Source organism: Drosophila grimshawi, unplaced genomic scaffold, assembly GCF_018153295.1.
Source record: "Drosophila grimshawi isolate 15287-2541.00 unplaced genomic scaffold, ASM1815329v1 contig_1377, whole genome shotgun sequence".
NCBI classification, from domain to species: domain Eukaryota; kingdom Metazoa; phylum Arthropoda; class Insecta; order Diptera; family Drosophilidae; genus Drosophila; species Drosophila grimshawi.
This window is the reverse complement of record NW_025062900.1, coordinates 1,879,255-1,889,195: the sequence shown is the minus strand read 5'-3', so window position 1 is coordinate 1,889,195 and position 9,941 is coordinate 1,879,255.

Sequence of the window (9,941 nt, the reverse complement as noted above, 5' to 3'; positions counted from 1 at the left end):
ATGTTGCTGCTGCTGCTGCTGTGGCTGCTGCCGCTTTGCTGATTTGTGTTGCAAGCGTTTTTGTATTCAAGTAACATGCCGTTAATGCTGGCAGCCCTGGCAACCTGCTGCTGTCGTTGCTGCTGTTGCTGTTGCTGCTGCTGCTGCTGTTGCTGTTGCTGGTGCTGATAGTAGTTTGCTAGCAACAATGGCATAATCAATGTTTACAGCTAACTGTGACAGCAGCAGCACCATAGACGACATATACACATATATAGTTAGCAAAGGTTTAAACAATTCCCCTCGTTTTAAACCCCCTCTTTTTGCGATAAGCAGTTTAAACACAATTGTTAACAAGTTGGTCAAGTGGCAAGTGGCAAGTGGCCGGCGCTGCTCGTCTGCAATTAGCCAGAGAAGATTAATTAGTTTTAGAAACGTGTCAAGTGCTCTTTATACTTAATAGGAAAGATATAAATATATATTTATAGCTAGCCACCTTTGCTACCTGTATTATAATATTTAGCCATTTTAATTGCTGCACCTACAAGAGGCCAACAGACCCCATTAAGAGGCCAACAGGCAACAACGAACCCATTTGGTATATATATTCTTGATCAGCATTAAAAGCAGAGTAAATCTAAATCAAAATGTCTTTATGTAATTAATAATAAGCCGATTGCAAAGACTATATTTTATATATAGGCAGCTGAGCTAGTTTATTGGCTTACAATTAATTTAGTTAAATTTTGTGATCAATTAATTTTCCAAATTTTGGCCAGCGATTTTAAATGGTTCTTAGTAAAACCCATCTTAAATACCCCTTTCGAACAGTTGAGCGCAGGGTATATAATAAATCACAAATAATCTGTGTTTTTTAATATTTTATTTTTATTTATGCAAACTCATCGGAACGCAACAAAGTTTTTGATGGACATGTGAAACTGGCCAAGCATTTGTTAAAGCCGCTGTTAAAGTTAGAAATTAGAAGTTGAAGTCAAAGTCAGAGTTAATCATCTCAGGCGACTTTTTGTCATTTTAATTAGTTCAATTTCTGTCTTCTGTGTGCTTTTCGGCCTATGCACATAAGTCGCACACCTCGCAACTCATTTCACATTTTCACCTGACAACAACAAGAACAACAACCATAATAAAAACCACGTCATGACTTTGAGCCAAATTATAATCGGAAAGCGCCCAATCATCGTGATTTTCTGCACCCTACCCGTCTCCCTATCTCTCTTTCTCTCTTTCTCTCTCTCTCTCTCTCTCTCCGTAGAGCAAAGCAATTGAACTGAATATACATAATCGCCAGAAGACTAAAAAAAAAAATATATATATATAAAAAACAGCGACAACAATACAAAAACCGTTTCGGATACGATTCCTATAAAATGATGCACTGCACGAAATAGTTGGGCTTGTGTTAATTAAATGATAATGGCTAGAACAGAATTATGTGCAGTGGAAATATTCTAGATTTGATTGATTAATTTCAGTTAACGATTTCAGCCCAGTTCCATTACTTCTCAATGAATCGGAGAAATATTCAACTTCAGTTCCGATTCTGCTTCTGAATCTGGAATCTGGAATCTGGAATCAACGGTTCTGGTTTCGATTCCGATTGGACTTCTCAAGGAAACAGGCAATGTTGAATTTCGATTCAGTTTGGTTAATAAGAATTAAAATTTATTCAATTTACACATGCATTTCTCTGAGTGTTTCAATTGATATGGCAACTAGTACACACAATGGTCGCGGCAATAAAATCCCCAAGCTCGACGCTAGAGCGACCGGCATTATAATTACAAGTCATCTACCTGATGTTTTTGACCATTTAAGCTACAAAACACGAACAACAACAACAAAAACGCCGTCAAACAGTAGCCAAAGAGACAAGGAGGGGGTCGACATGCGACAGACGACTGACTGACGACAGACGGCCAGACGGTAATCATATAAAAATAAATAATAATGCCTGGAAGACTGGCAAGATGGCAACAACAGCAACAAATTTCCATTCTTGTATATCGACATTAACGCGCATAATTGTTAATACCATTTAAATGTGCGTAAAACGCCAGCCCCAAAAGTCAAGATCGAATAGAGAAAAGAGAGGAGAGAGATAGAGAGAGAGAGAAGAGAACGAGAAGTGATAAAGAGAGTAGCGAGTGCAGCGGATATGTTTTTGTATTGCTTGACGTGTTCCATTTCTCTTTTTCCAGCGATCTCCAACGATTTAACTAGTTGAAAAGTTCTTCTTCCATTTCTTCCACTTCCTCTTCCTTAAGCGCCTTATCAGAGTTCACCAAATGGGAACGAACTGTTGATTGAGTTTTACAGTTTAAGCAGTATTCCCAAAAATAATCAATGAACTTTAATTTCAAATATATATTTATGACCATGATTCAGCTCATAAAGTTCTCATGAATGAAAACACTTCTCGCACATAGCAATTTTAATGAAACTAAATTATATCAATGAACAACTTATATTTGTTATTTTAAAAAGTTTGCAATTCTTTTTATAAGATTTTTGATATTTAATGTATATAAATAAATAAATGTAAACTCAAGATCCCATCAAACTTTATGGGTTAAAAATGAAAAATGGCTTTATTTTATACATCAGTTCAGTTTAGATATATTTCTATTAGTGAACAAATTTTAACCCATCTAAATAATTTTTTTTTTATTATTTTGTTTCTCCAAAATGTGAAGACATTTCCATATTTCCATTTAATAGGGTAGAATTCCTGAAGACATTTTAAAATGCCACAAGCCTTAAATGTTTTATGTAAATTTGTAATTTGAAAATATTGTTTAATAAGCTCAAAGCTGTTTAAATTGGTAACATTAATAATAATAAACAATTTGCAATTAAATGCTTTAAGTGTAATAATTTCTAATAACTGCTGTGAGAATTAATATCGTCATTAACAGCATCACCTTAACAATTGTGTTGATAAGCTGTATTTATAGCTATTAAAATGCAGAGAATGCAAGTGAGAACTATTCAGTTATGACGAGATAATCTGTTAAATACATGGCAGTCTTGCTAATAGTATTTGGTTCAATGTCAAAATACGTCTGATACTGATCAAGAATATATACACTCTGTATATACATATAAATATACACAACTTCATTATATCCTTCTCAAATTTTTCAATTAGTTCAGTGTATTAAAACATATTCAAAATTAATTATTATTATAAACCTACACTCAACAATCAATTAAATTATATGCACAACTCAATTTATGTTGTTATATCTCAGTAGAAGCCATTTTAAATGCGACACATAAACTTGGCCATAGGTGTACGTTGTAAGTTATCCAATTAACTAGGGCTAATGCTAATTGGCGCACCTTAGCTAATGACTACTGTATTTTATATGACTTGCATTTGCCTTGAGCGTTTACCATAAAATTATACAGCACACACACACACACACATACATAACACACACACACACATATGTAAATATTGATAAGATGGTAGACAAACAAATATATATTTATTTATATGCCATAAGGTGTAAAGAGCGATAGAGGAGCGTGACGACGACAGCCTTCAGCCAGGGGATGGGTGGGGAGTAGCCTAAAAAGAGCTCAGGGCAAGTAAATACATATGTTTATATATATAGATATATATCAATATTTATTTATATCTTTGGCCAGGGTGATACATTTAGTGGGTGGCTTATGTGAAATGACAATAAATAGAAATACTCGCTGATATTTTTAGCGAGCGACTTTTCAAATGCTAATTGAAGTTTAGCTTAAAATTCCACGTACTGCGCATAAATATTAAAAATTAATTATTCTTAATGCATTAGCAAACAGAAGGTTCTATTTTGTTTATATTTAATTCACAGTCAATCGATATATGTCACAATACCAAAATCTCGCCCGATGAATAATGGGGCAGCGCCTGCCTCCAAATTGGCGCCTCATTCATTTAAATGCCAACGTGGAAGATCCACGGCGACTTATTTTGACTTAGCAACTTAGTCCCAACTTCCCGCCCCCAAATGGGGAATGAAACAATTGTCTGACTTACCAACTAAGGCAAGTTAACCCATTTGCTTAACAAACCACCGATTGGCCAACCAAAAAACTCATTAATTATGCTTGATATGCATAACTTTTAACTGGCTACTTTTTAATTTAAATGCGAAAATGGTCTAGCTAAAGTGTGTTAGAGATATAGATTCTTGATCTAGTTGAATTGTTGAGTTGACGTTCGCAATGAAGCTGGTTGAAGAGACTATGAGAGACAGAGCAGGAATACTAAGATGGAAATTGGAATTGGAATTGGAATATATAAGTTCTCGTTAACCACGCGCAGATTCAGTTTATTTATCTTTATCGATAAAGAAAGTCTCTATCTTTTTTCATACCTTTTTCCCATTCCATTCATCTCTATTTTTTGTTTATATATCTTTTAGTAGGTTTCATATGTAGACTTGATTCTCTTATACAGACTTATTTCTCTCTCTCACGCTCTCTCTCTGTCTCCCTGTAATTTTTTATATTTATAGTTTCGTGTAATTTCCCATAATTACCCGTTTACATTTGGTGGCACCTGCAACATTATTAATTGACTCACTTCCCTGCGATATCGCCAATCAAGTTCTGGTCTCGTGATAACACAGACACCTTCTGCTTACCCTTCCCCTTCTTATCTAAGTAAACTCTAGTCAGATTTGAGTGTATTACCACAAGTTAAGCAGTTAGAGCAGACTAATGAATGGCACTCGTTGTTCTTATTTCACAGTGCCAATTTGTGACAGTTTCTAATTATTATTACGACATTTATTGAAGTCATTTTCCTAGAACACAGCCCAACCAATAAATAATAATCACATGATGCCGTCCACTTATCGAACATAAACCACACTCATTGTGAATTCATATTGTGAATGACTGGCAGACTGCAAAAAAAAAACTTAAACAAATAAAATAAACAAATTTACCCAGAGTAAGGGTAAAGTTGGGTGCAAAGTTCAAGATAAAAATCAAATAAAAATAATTTTAACTTTATCTTTTTGTATCCATAATGTGTATGCATTTTTGGCAAATTTTCATTTCATTGGATTTCGACTTAAATAAAGACCCAGAAATTATTGATATTATATTGCCAGCTTGTGATTAAAGATTGATTAAAAGGCCTAGATTTCGTAGATTGTAGAGTTTTTATGCTCAGATAATTTAACCTGATTCCATTATCAATATTTTTATAATATTCTCGACACACACTACAGAATGGAAGGGAAAACATTCTGTACATTTAACCAATTGAATTTTAGAAAATCGAGCATTGTGCAATCGGAAAAATTGGGATGTCTAACCAACTATGTATACTATATAACACTTAAGTATATATCCGGCCACAAGCCCTCATTTTTTAGAGCTGCTCGATCCTAACCTTGCCCAAAGAAAACAACTTGAAACAAGTTGTTGCTTATCGAGGGATTTTTTTTTTATTATATTGTTTTTTTTTTTGGGCACCAGGCCCCCGTGCACGTAATCAGAAGAATCGAATCAAAACTCGAACTTTGAGCATCAGACCATAATACCACAATAACACACCACCCCACCGCCCCCTGCCACACCCCAAATAAAGAGTACAAGCTGATTATTCCTGGAAATCGAGCATTCGAGTGGAGAAATCAGGTGAATTTCATAAAGATTACTCGTTGTTTGTTGATTTCGCAAATTCGAATTTGTTGCTTCCGATTAAAAAAAAAGTACAAATAAAAATAAAAATAAAAAAATAAAACCCCACACACTGAATGATTATGCGACGAGTGTTGTGTTTAGATACTTTTTAACAGTCGTATCTTAACTATGTTCTTTTATTTGCGCCACGAGGCACAAATTTGCTTATCTAGAGCAAGAAATCTATAAAAATACATGAATTTATTGTACTCTGTACTTTTGGTTGCTGTTGTTTATTTTGGCTTATCTGCAAATTTGTCGCCAGGCCAAAAGTATGAATGACGGAATGAATTGCGCTGACAAATCAACTGCTTATAAAATTCTACTGAATCATATTCAAATTAGACATACACCGACACCTATTTCCATGTGCAACAGACAAATATTGATAAGATTGCCACTTGGACTTTATGATAGTGTCTAAAGTTGACTAATGGATAATTTAAGCAAACTCACAGATAAAAAAATGTATAAAGAAAATTTTAGATATGACAGCTATCTTGGGAACAAGAACTTTTGCATTTTCAATTGCAATTTGTAAACAAAAAAATTGAAAAGTAAGAAAAACCCCTCAAGTTTTGATCGCAACAAAATATATTTTAAATGCGCTTGGTTTTTATAAAGAGAATTATTGCAAGTTTCAATAAATTATTGAATGAAATTATCTTTTTCAAATTTAAGTTTTTATATTTATATTAAATATTTTCTCTAAGTGATTCCAATAATCCAATATTTAAAAGATAAATAGATTTGGAATATCTTTATTAGCATTCTAAAAAAATCTGTTAAGCAACTTTAGCACATTTTGGAACTAATCATTTTGTAGAGTACTCGTTGAGTCGTCATAGCCGAAGCAAGCCAAAAACATTCATTTCTGTTCGCCTTGCAATTGATTATTTTTTGTTTTTCAAGTGTCAATTGGTTCTGTCAGTTTCCATGAACGTCAGCAGTCTGTGATATGCAAAGTGTTTGTGTTAACGCCTTCTGCTTTGCTTTGCTTTGCTTTACTTTGCTTTGCTTTGCTTTGGTTTGTCTTATTTTTGTAAGGCAAGGCATTATCTGCTACAGGTTTCACTTAGGCAGAATTGTCTTATCAGTGCGAGACAAACAAATTGAACTCATTTCATTAAACAGCTTCGACGCAATTGTCAGCAGATACCTGCTAGTTAGCAGTTAGCAGTTAGCAGTTAGCAGTTAGCAGTTCTAAATAGCTATAGACACAAATAGAGTTACTTAAATGTTAATTTTATCTGTCAGTTGCTATGCAAACAAGTAATAGTCTAAGAGCTCTCTTGATAATACTCTCTCTAAACAAATATAAATAGATATTGTAGTTTATAGCAACAACATGGTTTCTGCTCTTAATCAATTCATCTTTTTAAATACAAGTTACTGCAAAAGAAAATGTATTGTTGCTTCAAATCTGCCAAAATGATGTGCATACAGAAGGCATTCGGTAAGCAGTTGTTATTCACTTGTTTGCTGCTGGGGCATTAGAATCGAAAATGTCCCAAATTACTCTTCTGCTGCACAGCAAACTGACTGCTTATTAAATGCATAAATTAATTATAGAAATGTGTGTTTGTGTGTGTGTGTGTTGCAAGTATCGATATGCTTAGTTGCAGTTACAGATAAATATTCCAATAAGAGTCAAGTTGTTGCTGTTGCGCTGAGTTTGTTTTGTCGTTTGGCTAATATGGTAAATGGTTGAACCGAAGAAGATAGAAAGAAAGCGCGCAACAAGATACGACACTTGCTGCGTGCAACGTGCAACGAGCAGCGTGTGCCACATGCATATATATATACACAGAGCTCTACCATTTTTATCTAATTAGGCTAAGCAGCAGTCAAAGACGTAGAAGAAGAAGAAGCGACAAATATTTATTATTGTGCAAACACAACAAGAAAAACAGCAACAACAACAACAACAACAAGAAAAGACAAACAAAGCGAGTCGTAAAATAATCAATCACTCGATATTTACAGCAAATTGTATCTGTTGTTGTTGCTGTCGTTGTTGTTGCAGCCTGTCTACAAATGTATCTGTATCTGTGGCCAGTATCTATATGCGGCCGGTGCAGATAACGGCATTTGAATAAGGTAAGGAAATGCAGTTGAGTTGCCAACTTGTCGCTACAACATACAGATACAGATACGTACTCAGCTATAGATACAGATACAAATATAGCTATAGATACAGATACAAGTTGGCAGTGCCTTGCACTCAATATTTGTATCTGTGTATCTTCTGTAAAGCCGCACAAGTGTTATGCTAATAAAACAAATCGAAGTCAACTTATCAGCAAGACATATATACATATATATATATATATAATATATATATACTTATATATATATATACATTTATATATATATATCGCTATTTATGCCATATTTACATTAAACAATATTTAAAGTGTAAATCGATCGATTTTTTCCTTACACTTCTTTTTTCTTGTTTTGTTTATTGTACTTATTACAATTTCAATATTATTTATTGGTGCCACACACACACACACTCACACATGGTTGTTGTTGCCACTTCAATGTTTACACTTGGACTTATTGCATACCCTTTTTTCTCTGTCCGTTTTAAATCGGATAGTTTGATTAAGTGGCTGATAAACAATTTGACACTTGTCGGGCTATCGAATATCTTCCGTAATTTACACTCGCATTTCTGCGGAAGTCAACTCAAGAACAATCTGCAGATGTTTGCAGTTGAATACAATTTATAAACAGCGGGAAACTTAATCTAAATATCATTTGGTTATCAAGTGGAATACGGAGTGAATTAAAATGTAATTGAAGTAAAATATTTACAATTTAAAATTTGAAATAAAAACTAAACTAAACTAAACTTTAACGACGAAGCAGACTTATACGATAGAAAGTAGTAAAATAAGTAATTAAGTAAAAGTTAGCATCATAAAAAGGAAAACAAAATATAAATACTTCACTAATACTAATAATAACTATGGAAATATATGTAACAAGTAGAAAGATACATCTCTGATCCCATAAATTATGTATATTCTTGATCTAGATCAACAGTCGAGTCGCTCAAGCCAAGTCCAGCTGTTCATGTGTATAATCAAGCCGATCTCAAAGACTATGAGGATTAAGCACTTCAAAATTAGAATATAAGTTCTCGTAATCCATACGCAGATCAAGTTTATTTCATTTTATCGATAAGCGGTACAGTTTTTCGAATATCGGATGCCGATAGCAATAATAGACACAATTGCCGGGATATTACTATTATTAATTATTACATAATATACCCAGACATGTTATGAATAAACTCTACAAATTTCATTAACATCGGATATGAAGCACAAATTTTGTTAGCCAAAACCTATTTTCATACTGAACAAACTGCGATCAGTTAATAGCTGGTTTCAGGGTGTCTCCTAGTCGAGCTCTCTCAATTATTGCATTCCTACTCGTTCTTTAATCTATTAGAAAAAATAGCTTATCACTGAAAATCAAATGCTTATCTTTCTAGCACATCAAACTGCAATTTGACGCAGTTGGAAAACTTTGAGACTACCCCACAAAATGTGATCTTATAGAAATGTATTTTATTTATTTATTTATTTACAGAACCTAGTTTAAAATTTAAGAATTAAGTTGTAGGCATATTGTTGAATGTTTATGTATATTTATTTGCATTTGCAATTCCATTTACCTTTTTTTTAAATAAATTCCTTGGCACCGAAAAAGTGATTCACACAAAGGCAAACATTTAATTTTCTTGTTGCTATTTTTTAGAGCACTTTTTCAATTGAAACACTTAACAATTGTTGCCCAACTTTTGCAGTTTCGTTTGCAATATTAGTTTAAAGAAAATTTGCATTTAAATTTAAGTTTGTTTTTATTGTACGCGTTACTCGAAAAAAGCCGTCGTTAAAAAAGAGCAAAAACGAAAAAACACAGCGCAGCGCAAAATTGAACCTGAAACTGAAGCCTGAATTTGAAGCTACCTCAACAAAGCGTCGAAGGGTTCTTGACAGGGGCGGAGTGCGGGGGGCGTGCGGCAGACGCAGACGGCAGGCGTATTGCAGCCAAAGCTGGCCGGGACGGGCGAGTCGCGATATAAAAACAAATATGAGAAAAATTGAAAGCGCGTTCGCGTTTTGAGTAACAAGGCAACTGAAACCCAACTGAAACGTGGACTTGGCTTCGCTGCGAGTGTCTTCAAGATGCGCAGATCAAAAGCGCAGCAAGCTAACTGAATG